Source organism: Populus euphratica, unplaced genomic scaffold (genome assembly GCF_000495115.2).
Source record: "Populus euphratica unplaced genomic scaffold, PopEup_1.0 scaffold14.1, whole genome shotgun sequence".
In the NCBI taxonomy this organism is placed as follows: Eukaryota; Viridiplantae; Streptophyta; class Magnoliopsida; order Malpighiales; family Salicaceae; genus Populus; species Populus euphratica.
The window spans coordinates 477,248-491,210 of record NW_011499876.1 but is presented as its reverse complement, the minus strand read 5'-3'; the positions used below and the strand labels follow the sequence as shown (position 1 = coordinate 491,210).

General features: G+C 30.2%; 1 long non-coding RNA gene across 1 annotated transcript; it reads left to right on the top strand.

Moving 5' to 3' along the window:
• Positions 1 to 2,014: 2,014 nt before the first annotated feature.
• Positions 2,015 to 3,217, top strand: LOC105128373 (uncharacterized). Its single transcript, XR_842850.1, has 2 exons — positions 2,015 to 2,259; positions 2,758 to 3,217. It is a non-coding gene; the product is annotated as an uncharacterized LOC105128373 (long non-coding RNA).
• Positions 3,218 to 13,963: the final 10,746 nt, after the last annotated feature.

Sequence of the window (13,963 nt, the reverse complement as noted above, 5' to 3'; positions counted from 1 at the left end):
GTCCTTTTGCTTACAACTCGTTTGCTTGCATGATTGATTGACAGGTGTAAAAAATATCTCAAATTATTTTAATATACTTTTTTGATTTTGATATAGAAAAGCCCTTTTAAAATAATTACTGCAGCATATTTATCATTTTACAAAAAAAAAATTGTTTTGCTCTTCACAAAACAATAATCCAGTTTCTTTTTTTTCTCTTCATATTTTAGCATTTATATATTTATTTAATATTATCACACAATAGTTTAGTTTAATATTCACTGGGTTAAAGTAAAAGTATAAATATTTTACTATATAATATTCACTATTATTTTTAGTTTAATATTCATTACTATCAAAGTATTAAGCTTTTTATATATATAATATTCTCAATTAAAAATATTAGTCCCTAATAATTTTTTTTTGAGCTTCGTTGATGACTATAAAGCACTAATGATTACCAATCCCATCTGACACAGGTGCTTTCTAACGATTTGGACTAGCATGATGGGAATAAACCTAATAAAACCTCGCTCATGTTATCTGGCTAGTTCCAATAAAGAAGAGAACAAAACTAAAACTCCAAGAGGGATGATATAACTACGACAAACAAAGCATTAGACATGAGAGAATGGCACAATCAAACAGGGGAAGACAGGCTGGTATGTATACTTCGAGGAGGCCTTAAATATAGAAACTCTGAATGATTTCCCGGATGAGATCGATCTGGGTTAGGATCTCAATATTTATCCTATGAATGTTTTTCCGTGATGTTTTCTTGTGGTGGCGCAGTTAAAAGTTCATGGAGAATTTGTTGCTGGGTTCAATGCTAAGGAAAATCTTGGTCAATGAAATACTGGAGTTGTGAGGACGTTGTGTTGTGCTTTCTCTTGATCACCGTCTAGAATGTTCATGGATTTCTAAAGCAATCCCTAGATCAGGATCATAGTTTCCCAAATTGTTCGGTATGTGCTTGATCCATACAAGAGTGTCTTGAGCTAAATTGTTGCGTATAAAACAATGCTGAACCTCTGGCCTGCATATATGTGAAAAAAAATTTTTTTTTTTTTTTTAATTATTATCTCTTCACACTAATCCAAGACAGCCGTTAAAGCATGTATTATTGTTTAAGCAAAGCTTTTGGAGCTAGAAAAGCAAACAAGAAAGATGGATTACAAACAATTCTGGTACTGGATTTGATGTGCAAACTCAGTCAATAAAGGTAGCCTATGATCTGATCGACTTTATTAAATCCAGTTTAATTTTAATTATACAAAATAGTAAATAATATCGTTTAAAGTAAGTTGTATATTTATATAGAATCGGTTAACCTGAATTAACTTCTCCAATCACTAATTCAAACTCTGGATCAGTTCATTTTTAATATCTTTAATCCGGAGCAACTGAAAAGAGAATACAGTGGAATTGTTAAGAGATGAGAGAATTATCGTAATTTTAACAATTGGGAGATGGGGAATGAGCAATGGTTGATGGTTTAGTATCTGCAACCATCATATTGATACGTTAATTACTCAATCCAGAGGGACGACTGTGCTGGTTGTCTGACAATAATAGCTTAGTTTTCTCTAAAGGCTATGAGCTTCAATGGACAAAAGCTGCAAAGACAGTTTTAGGACATAAGGAAATGGTTGAAATTATATAAATCTTGAATTTTTTTTTCTTATTTCCGAGTCCTAGGAGTAAACAAAAAAAAAAAAAGGTGCATGTAGAAAGGATAAGAGAGGGTAGGGTTGCTGCAGAAATCCTTCAAGCTAAAATTGATTGTTGTTCTTTAACATTCAGAACCATGTATAAACCCTTGATTCCTATAAACGCTTAATTGATGTGCCTATATCTTCTATTTTCTGACAGAACAAAAATCTGGTGAATGGATTTTGAGGCCTGCGTTGTTTGAGATGCTTTACCCACCAGAAGGTCAGCAACAGGCAAGTTAATAACTGGGAAATGATCTGCATTACGCAAGAATTTTAGGTTGAAGTTGGGCTGATGATCTTTATCTACTTAGTTGCTTTGTAGGAGATCGCTGTGCTTTCTACCATTATCTTCTTAATACTCTGCATGGACTTTATTTTATTTCGCTTTTCTTGCTGCTGTGTTGTTGAAAGTACCAATTTGAGTTCCCTGTGGTTATAATTGAGCTCTAAAATCTCATTCTATCATCGTTGATCCATCTTGTATGGAGAAAGTAAGGGATCAGGGGAATAAGAAAGGGATTTATTTTTTAATTCAAACTCCAAATTTCTTAAAATTATTTATGAGGTGTGGCCATTTTCTTTTACACACCAACAATTTAACAAATTAATATCCAGCAAAAAGAAAAAAAGAAAAAAGAAAAAAAAACAGCACTTCAATTGCTTAGACATCAGCCCAAACATCCTCACCAAACAATCTGATCTTTCTTTTCACTTCCACTTTGATGCATGTTCCCGTAGCTTGGTTTTTCATGGCCTCCTCATGAATTGAGACCTTATCATCCACTCGAAGACCCCTCTCACGAACAAATTTAATCCAACCCACAGAAAGAAAATGTCCCATACTCTCATTTCTCTTGATGGTGCAAGAGAAGATCCATTCCTGACCATTACCATCGTGAACATGCATGTTCATCGACTGGCCTTCTTGGAATGGTAATGGACCAAGAGAACAACCAGGAATAGACAAGCCATTCTCAATATCATCTGCAGTTAGAAACTTTGAAAAGACTAATGCCATTGCTTGCTTCAAAAAACGTCCAAATTTCTTAAAATTATTTATGAGGTGTGGCCATTTTCTTTTACACACCAACAATTTAACAAATTAATATCCAGCAAAAAAAACAAAAAAAAAAAACAGCACTTCAATTGCTTAGACATCAGCCCAAACATCCTCACCAAACAATCTGATCTTTCTTTTCACTTCCATTTTGATCCATGTTCCCGTAGCTTGGTTTTTCATGGCCTCCTCATGAATTGTGACCTTATCATCCACTCGAAGACCCCTCTCACGAACAAATTTAATCCAACCCACAGAAAGAAAATGTCCCATACTCTCATTTCTCTTGATGGTGCAAGAGAAGATCCATTCCTGACCATTACCATCGTGAACATGCATGTTCATCGACTGGCCTTCTTGGAATGGTAATGGACCAAGAGAACAACCAGGAATAGACAAGCCATTCTCAATATCATCTGCAGTTAGAAACTTTGAAAAGACTAATGCCATTGCTTGCTTCAAAAAACGAAAAAAAAACTTGGGTAGATTGCTTGCTTCAAAAAAAAAAAATTGGGTGGATCTGTGGTGGTACGTATCTATAGCAAGATATATCGAATCTGAGATGTTCTTGAGTTTCTCACTTCACTCTTAAACATGGTATATATAGGGACATAAGCATGTCATGATTCTGTCGCTTGATGTTCTGAGAAAATTCAGTAACTTCAGGCAAGAGAGGACTTGGAAGTTTCCAAACTCAAGCAAAGTTAGACATATCTTTTGCAAGTATATCCAATCACCTCTCCACCAGCATGGTTCTGATACGATTAAGTCTAAGGAGTAGGAATGAATCCCATGTTTCTTTTCCAGGAAAACTCGAGGAATATACTTTGCTTGGATTGATTCTTCTAAAGCAGAAAATTTAACGCGGTTCGTGTTTAAAAAGATAAAGAAAGGGTCAAACCTAGCATATATAGGTACGTTGACAGACGTCAACGCTAATCCTGATTCCTCGCTAACTTAATGTACACGTTGTCTTTTGCTATTCTTTACGTGAAATGGACATCCTACTCTTCATATCACTAGCTAAGTAATCGCTCAATTTTGAGACTTTTTAACATCGTTATCACACCTGAATTGGCACCTGACATCTTGTAGCTGGACTCGTGTGTGCAAGATAAAAGCTATGCAATAACTTGGTAGAACCTATAGATTAATTTATGATTTGGATAAATTTAGATAAGATTTTTTTTTAAATATAGTGTTTCTCCTATAATTTTTTTAATGTATATTTTTAATTAATTATAAATATTTTTTAAAATTTACTATATAAATACTAGAAAAGTATTTTATTTTTTAATATAGAATTTAAAACCCTTTAATATATATATACTTTATGTTTCTAAAAAAAATTATTTTTTTAATATAGAATTTGAAACCCTATTGTATATATACTTTATGTTCACCAAAGAAAAATTATGTTTTTTCAATATAGAATAAAATAATTTTTTATTTAAATACTTAAACTTAAAAGGATAATATAATATATTTTTAATATAAGATTTGAAACCTTTTAATATATACTATATATTCACAAGAAAGAAGTTATATTTTTCAATATAAGATCTGAAGACCTTTAATATATATACTCTATGTTCATAAGAATAACTTTAATATATATACTCTATATTCATAAGAACAACATTATGTTTTTTTAATATGAGATAAAAAAATTTTGGTTTAAATAGTTCAACTTAAAGAGATAACATAATATCTTTTTAATGCAGGATAAGTTTTTTAAAATATTCTTTTAAACTTCATTATTTACAACATATATAACATATATTTGCATGGATTGTTTTTTAATTTTTTTTCATATGAAATATTAAAACTTTAAATACTATGGTTTTTAATTGAAGATTACAATTGCACTTAATTAAAAAAATAAAAAATATATAATAGAAAAACTTATTAATGTTAATTAAAGTCTAAGATAAAAAAAATATTTATAAATAAAAACCAATAAATATAAATATAAATATTTTATCTCATTTGAGCACTTTTAAATATTTTTTATTTAATTATATAAGAGTTAAAATGAAATCTTATAAGAAAAGTAATAATTTAAATTAAGTAGAAAAATACAATGTTTAGAATAAATTTTATTGTTTATATAGTTGTTTCTTTTTATAGTATATGAGATTGAGATAAAAGTTGTATTTTAAATATATTAAAATAATATTTTTTTATTTTTTAAAATGAGTATATTAAAATAATTAAAAAATAAAAGAAATTTTTTTTTGTGATTTTTTAAAAATATGTAAAACGCTAAATCTTTCCTGATCATGTAATAAAAACACATTTTTTAGACTAATTACATAAATAAAGGTCTTATATATATATATCCCAACTTATTTTTTTATGTGATTTCAAAACTTAGTTATCATAAATATTAAAAATCAGGTTTGATTTAATGAATTAATTTTAAAATTCACAATTTAAAGCTTGATTTAGGCTTATATTTTAAATTAAATAAAAAACTGTATTAGGTGAATCTCAATTAATCTAATTAGATTTTTAATAACAAAGAAGCAAACAAACAAATAAAAGATACTATTTTAATAAAACTGAGAGCTCGTGGATCGATTCAATACCTGAAGTGTGATTTTAAAGGCGTCGCACGTCATGTGCAGCCAATGGTTTTCTGTCACGATTGTGGAATTTAGTGTGGACCCACCAATTACAAAAAGATGCTTCACAGTTTTGTAGGCCCCACTAAGGCACGAACTATAAAAGGCCTTGGCGGCGGGGAAACTTCTCAACCAGTGCACATCAACTTCTCCGAAAAAAAAATAAGAAGAAGCTAGCAATGGAAAACTTCAAAAAAATTTGAAGTTCAAAGACGAGGAGGGGGGAGTGTGGACCTTTCGTTGTGAAGTGTCACCAGGAGGGAGTCCAAAACCAGCCCTTTCTGGGGACTGGTTTTCATTTGTTCGTGAAAACCGTCTCAGGACCGGCGACGTTGTAGACTACAACGTCGCCGGATAAAGAGAAGGATGTAGCGGATAAAGATTAAGATTAAGAAATCAGCTTTAACGGATCATGATCAAAACTAGTGATCAGGTGCTATATATATCTAGCCTGTCGCATCAAACTACTGGGCTTGCTTGAGCTAATCATCAGTAAGATGGTGCAAATCTTGAGAAGACAGAATCTCATATACCTCGGACTCAACTTCGACCTCTGGTTACTGCGTGTTTAGTACTGTGATAATTGTTATGGATTGTGATAATTGTTATGATTATGAACTGAAAAAAATTATTTTATAAAAAATATTTTAAATTGAGATTAGTTTTAAAACATAAATATTTGATTAAAATTATGGTTAAAATTAAAGTTTAAGAAAAAATATTTTAATATGTTTGGTTAATATTAAAAAAAAATATTTTAATATTTTTGATTAATAATGCTTTTGAAATTGAGTTTATAAAATAATTTTAAAAAATATATATTAATATTGATAGTTTTAAATTTAAATATTGTTAAATTAATTACATCTATTATATTATGAAATAAAAAATAATTTATATAAAATATTTAAATACTTTATATAAAATATTTTTTATTATTTCATTAAACTATTTATAATTCTATTATGTAGAAAATTCATCCGATAAAAACTACAGTTTTTATAATTTTTTGAGCGTAGATAAAATATTATCAGGTATAAAATTAATATTACAGTGTGAATAAATTTAATTCACTCTATACTAGTTTTTCAAGAAAAAAAATATTATTTACATCACAGTAGTTTTTTATAAAAAAAATTAACACTAATGTGAATAGTACAATTCACATATCAACAATGATATTCATTACTTTTTAGGTGAATAGTGTAATTTTTTATTATTATTCACGTTAACAATGTTTAATATACACTATTTATGCTAATTATATTATTTAATGAACAATATAATTAACATGCACAAGGAAAAAATAGCATTTTACTGCCTTTTCTTTTACTGCATATCAAACACTAAAATATATAGGCTCCATATGCAGTAAAGTGTATATTTTTTTTTTATCAAATATCTACAAATTACGTTTTAATTAAAACACAGCAGCAGTGACAGCCGCGTAGCCAAACAAGCTCGGGCTCTGCAGTGGCCGGTTCTTTTTATTCTCTTTCCAAGTGTCCCTATCCTGCGATACGGAATTGCAAAATTGAATTGTTCTTCTTCTTTCTTTCCTTTCGGCAGCATCTCTAACCGCTTAATGATCAGACTGATTAGCTACTGTATATAGGGCTTCGACGTTTTAATTCACTGTAGAGGCTGGGATCGTACCCTTATCTTGGGGGTGAGCTTTTGCTGTGCATTTGCTGTTTGGTAATACAATTTTCCCTTTCAATATGACTAGAGAATTCTTAATTCATATCTTCGCTTCCAGATAATGCTTGGATAAACATAATAAGGATATTCACAATTTGGATCTTACACACATAAAAAGTAGGTTGGGATTCAAATTAAACCTCTTCTTTCCAAGCAGAAGATCACTGATATTAATATTAGTTTAGTTACGGTTCATTAACACAGTCTGCATGATGAAATTACTGTAAATGTAGACATCATGACAGATAGTGTGGCTCGAACTTGGGATGGCTGAATGGATTGTTTGGCGATTATTGATGAACTGTAAGCTTAGATTTCAATAACTTTGTAGGTGATTCGACAACGGTTGATTGTAAGCTGAGTGTGATGGATTGTTTTCTATTTCTCGATTCTTTCTCTCACCCCACCAATTATTTTAGTGAATTTTAGAAGTTGGTGGTTAGATCATCGTGATATTAATTAATAGTTTATCGCCATGAACCGCTTTATGTCTCAGGGAAGAGCATTGATTTAGGCAGCAAGCGATATTTCACAAATTTGCGGAGTGATCATATCATTATCTTCGGGGTGAACTCTTGCTGTGCATTTGGTATTTGTTGATACAATTTTTCCTTTCACAAATTGATGATATTAGCTTATTCTAGTTTATTGATATAGCATGGATGAAAGTTATTACACTCAATTTAATCTATAACCCCATATAAAAAACAGGATATGGGTAATTGAATGGTTTGGCTTGAGCTTATCAATTCAAAAGTGGTTGTTTCAAGATTTTTTAAAAATAAAATAAAAGAAAGTTCTTTTTCTCCAAGAAAAATCAAACCGGATATTGATCATCAGGTTAATAGAGTTAACCAGTTTTTATTAAATTTATTTCATTCAACTTAATTCAAAAATCAATTTAGGTTAGATATTGAGTTGATAAGCCATTTGATTGACCCATCAACCTGTATGGGTTTAATAATTCTAGTTTGGATTGGAACGGTACACGAACAACAAAAGAGTGTGTGGTTAATTCAGGCTTAGAATGTATTAACTATTACCGATGGAATTACTAACAAAATATTTTTGCATGTCTATTCGTCAGCAATTCAGTTGGTATAATTGATACGTCATTGTCCAGCTTTCTCTGTTTGAATCCAACTGTAAATCCATCAATAAAAACATCTATAAAAAATTACATGCCATTGTTCTTTTTTTGTTCTTTTTTAAATTTCTTTTATTATGACTGGGATTCTCTCAGTATTTACTCGCAGAAATATTTCGTATGTAAATACCAATAAAAATGATGTTGGGAACAATTTGGTCATTAAATACTACATCAAAATATTGATGGAATATTTTCATCGATAATTTTATTTGTATTCGTAAATTTTCTAATAATGTTCGTGAAAAAAAAATAAAAGCTTTTCAAGCTTGTGATTATAGGCTTTGAAACTCTTAATGATTAGGAGACCACTAGCCAGTTAGGCATGCCAACGACCCACCAGAACCAATTTATTATAACAAGGGTTAGGCACTTGTCTCTATAACTATAGTTTCCAATCTCTTGATTATCGGTAGAATTTTAGAATCTTTCAAATTTATCTAATGTTGATGTTTACAAAGATACTCTTATGAATGGGTGTTAAACATAGGGATGACCATTCCAATGAATAGCTTCAATGCTTTCCAAATCCTTTAGGGAGAACACTCTCACTAATTTCACTATCATAAATTCAATGAATACAAACAGAATTACTGACAGTTTTTTTCCAACAATAAGATAATATGAAAGTTTTTGTGGATGATTTTAACAACAGAATTACAATGAGATTCAAATCGAGATGTCTTATAGTGATTTGTCTAATACATTGATAAAATTTCCAACAAAGTTATAGACAAAATCATTCTATTGACAATTTCATCCGTAATATGTAATATATGACCTGGCCATCGACCTTTCCCTATTCTATTTAATATATGACCTGGCCATTAACTTTGAGACATTGGACAATGAGTTTTGCAAATTTCACAAGAAAAATCTCTAGCGAGATCCATCAAATGGAAAACCACCTTGAAAAGGCCAAGATTGAAATTGTTTTTGAAAATTTTTTACCTATGAGAAATTTTAACCTAGGCAAGCCGCCCATGAGAATCAGGCTACAAAAAAAAAAATTCTTTATATTTTTCCAATCCCTTTCATTTCTCATCCTTAAGGTAGTGCGTTTCCTAACCCTACCTCCTTTTAAGTGCGTCTTCGAGCCCTCATCTTCTTCGAGTGCGTCCTTGACCATCCTTTTGAGTGAACTTTCGATCCCTCATTTTCTTTGGAGTGTGCCTTCAAACTCTCACCTCCTTTTGAGTAAGCCTTTGAGCTCTCACCTCCTTCGAGTGCGCCTTCGAGTTCTTATTTTCTTTTAAGTATGCCTTCAAGCCCTTATCTTTTTTTTTAGTACACCTCCGAGCCCTCACTTCTTTGGAGTACACCTTCGAGCCCTCACTTCTTTGGAGTACACCTTAGAGCCCTTAACTATCTTTTTACTTATAACTTGTTTGCTTGCATTATTGATTGAAATGTGTAAAAAATATCTAAGATTATTTTAATATGCTCCTTTTATTTTGACATAACAAAATCCTTTAAAAAAAATTATTGTGGCATATTATCGTCATACAAGAAAAAAATATATTTGTTTTGCTCTTCACAAAAAGAAAATCCAATTTCATTTTTCTTTTCTCGGTATTTTAGCATTTTATATATTTGTTTAACATTATTATAAAAAAATTTAGTTTAATATTCACTGACACTAGAGTTAAGAATACGAAGTTTTTAGTATATAATATTCATCAATACTAAAATTTAAAGTATTATTTTCAGTTCAATATTTATTAATACTAGAGTCAGAAATATTAAGCTTTTTTTTTATTTTTGTATAATATTCATTAATACCATAATATTATTCATTAATAATTTTTCTAGCATTGTTGATTACTATAAAGACACTGCTGATTACCAATCCCATCTGACATGGGTGCTTTCTAACTATCATACAATTTGGACTAAGCATGATGGGAATGAACCTAATAAAACCTCAACATTTATCTTATGAATGTCTTTCCGTGATGTTTTCTTGTGGTGGCGCAGTTAAAATTAAGTTCATGGAGCATTTGTTGCTGGGTTCAATGGTAAGGAAAATCCTGGTCGATGAAATATTGGAGCTGTGAGGACGTTATGTTGTGTTTGGTCTTGATCGGTGTCCAGGATGTTCATGGATTTCTTAAGTTATCCTCAGATCAGGATCATAGTCTGTGTTTGATCCATACAAGAGTGTCAGTGTCAGATACATTTCTTGAACTAAATTGTTGCCTATAAAACAATGCTGAACCTCTGGCCTGCATACATGTGAAAAAGAAAGTTGTTTTAAAATGGTTTTTTGATTTTATCTCTTCACACTAATCCAACACTGCCGTTAAAGCATATATTATTATTTAAGCAAAACTTTTGGAGCTAGAAAAGCAAACAAGAAAGATGGATTACAAACAATTCTGGTACCAGATGTGATTTGTAAACATGTCATATTTACTAGGCAGACTTATGTATTTAGTTAAAATCTAGTTTGATTTTAATTATAACAAAATTATAATAATATAGTTTACATTATTAAAAATTAAATTTAAAATAAAATATTTTAAATTGATTTGGGTTAACCTATCCAACCTCTGATCCAAATCTTGGGCCATTCTAGATTTAATAACTTTGATCCGAAGCAACTGAAAAGAGAATCTAGTGGAATTTTTAAGAGATCAGAGTATAAGCAATGGATGAAGGTTTAGTATCTGCAACCATCATTTTGATATGTTAATTACTCAATCCAGAGGGACGACTGTGTTGGTTGCCTGACAATAATAGCTTAGTTATCTCTGAAGGCTATGAGCTTCAATGGACAGAAGTTGCAAAGACAGTTTTAGGACATAGACCTTGAATTTTTTTTTCATATTTCCGAGTTCTAGGAGGAAAAAAAAAAAAAAAAGTCTGCATGTATAAAGGATAAGAGAGGGTAGGGTTGCTGTAGAAATCCTTCAAGCTAAAATTGATTGTTGTTCTTTAACATTCAGAACAATGTATATACCCTTGATTCCTATAAAAGCTTGATTGATTTGCCTATATCTTCTATTTTCTGCCATAACAAAAATCTGGTGAGTGGGTTTTGAGGCCTGCGTTGTTTGAGATGCTTACCCGCCAGAAGGTCAGCAACAGGCAAGTTAATAACTGGAAAATGATCTGCATTATGCAAGAATGTTAGGTAGAAGTTGGGCTAATGATCTTTATCTACTTAGTTGCTTTGTAGGATATCGCTGCGCTTTCTACCATTATCTTCTTAATACTCTGCAGGGATTTTATTTTATTTCGCCTTTCTTGCTGCTGTCTTGTTGAAAGTACCAATTTGAGTTCCCTGTGGTTTTAATTGAGCTCTAAAATCTCATTCTATCATCGTTGATCCATCTCGTATGGAGAAAGTAAGGGATCAGGGGAATAAGAAAGGGATTTATTTTTTAATTCATACTCCAAATCTCTTAAAATTATTTATGGGGTGTGGCCATTTTGTTTTGCACAGCAACAATTTAACAAATTAATATCCAGCAAAAAAAACAAAAAAAAAAAACAGCACTTCAATTGCTTAGACAGCAGCCCAAACATCCTCACCAAACAATCTGATCTTTCTTTTCACTTCCATTTTGATCCATGTTCCCGTAGCTTGGTTTTTCATGGCCTCCTCATGAATTGTGACCTTATCATCCACTCGAAGACCCCTCTCACGAACAAATTTAATCCAACCCACAGAAAGAAAATGTCCCATACTCTCATTTCTCTTGATGGTGCAAGAGAAGATCCATTCCTGACCATTACCATCGTGAACATGCATGTTCATCGACTGGCCTTCTTGGAATGGTAATGGACCAAGAGAACAACCAGGAATAGACAAGCCATTCTCAATATCATCTGCAGTTAGAAACTTTGAAAAGACTAATGCCATTGCTTGCTTCAAAAAACGAAAAAAAAACTTGGGTAGATCTGTAGTGGTATGTATCTATAGCAAGATATATCGAATCTGAGATGTTCTTGAGTTTCTCACTTCACTCTTGAACATGGTATAAATAGGGACATAAGCATGTCATGATTCTGTCGCTTGATGTTCTGAGAAAATTCAGTAACTTCAGGCAAGAGAGGACTTGGAAGTTTCCAAACTCAAGCAAAGTTAGACATATCTTTTGCAAGTATATCCAATCACCTCTCCACCAGCATGGTTCTGATACGATTAAGTCTAAGGAGTAGGAATGAATCCCATGTTTCTTTTCCAGGAAAACTCGAGGAATATACTTTGCTTGGATTGATTCTTCTAAAGCAGAAAATTTAACGCGGTTCGTGTTTAAAAAGATAAAGAAAGGGTCAAACCTAGCATATATAGGTACGTTGACAGACGTCAACGCTAATCCTGATTCCTCGCTAACTTAATTTACACGGTGTCTTTTGCTGTTCTTTCCACGAAATGGACATCCTACTGTTCATATCACTAGCTAAGTAATCGCCCTATTTTGAGAGTTGTTAACATGGTTAGTTTAATGTGTCGACCTGGTCTGGTGGTAAATCATTGCGGGTGAGATAAAACAATGATCAGTATAATAATATGGTAATATCCAATCAATTTAATAGGTTGATTCATTACTCGAGCAAATTTGGATGAAACTTGTTTTTTTTAAGTAGTATTTCTCCTCTGTTATATATACATATACATATATATATATATAGTTATTAATATTTTTTAAAGTTTATTATATAAATACTACAAAAATATTTTATATTCCTAAAAAAAAATTTCAATATAAAATAAAAAAATTTGATTTAAATACTTCAACTTAAAATGATAATATAATATATTTTTAATATGAGATTTAAAATTCTTTAATATATATACTCTATATTCACAAGAAATAAATGATTTTTTCAATATATAATAAAAAAATTGATTTAAATAATTCAACCTAAAATGATAATATAATATCTTTTCAACTTAAAATAAAAAATAAATATATATTTTTAATATTCATTATTTACTATATTTTTTTAATTTTTCCTGATTGACCTGGATTGACCCATAAAACCTGGAACCCAGCTTCTTGGTCGGGTCAACTCAAGAATCGGGTTTGATAACTATGGTTTTTAATTGAAGATTACAATTGCACTTAATTAAAAAAATAAAAAATATATAATAGAAAAACTTATTAATTGTTTTTAATTGAAGATTACAACTGCACTTAATTAAAAAAATAAAAAAATATATAATAGAAAAACTTATTAATGTTAATTAAAGTCTAAGATAAAAAAAATATTTATAAATAAAAACCAATAAATATAAATATAAATATTTTATCTCATTTGAGCACTTTTAAATATTTTTTATTTAATTATATAAGAGTTAAAATGAAATCTTATAAGAAAAGTAATAATTTAATTTATGAAAACCAATATAATTTTTAGAATAAATTTTATTGTTTATATAGTTGTTGCACAATTTTTTAGAGCATGTTTGAAATTGAAATAAAAATTATTTTTAATATATCAAAATAATATTTTTTTATTTTTAAAAATTTATTTTTTAACTTCAACACATTAAAATAATTAAAAAATTAAAACAAAATGTTTTTTATAGCATGTAAAACTCTAAATCTTTCATGTTGATGTAATAAAAACACCTTTTAACTAATTAACAATATTACAACTATTTACTTAAATGATTCATAGATAGCATTGAATTTTTTTAGAAAATGAGGACTGTTCGTGATTCACTACATAAATAAAGGTCTCTCTCTCTCTCTCTCTCTCTCTCTCTCTCTCTGTATATATA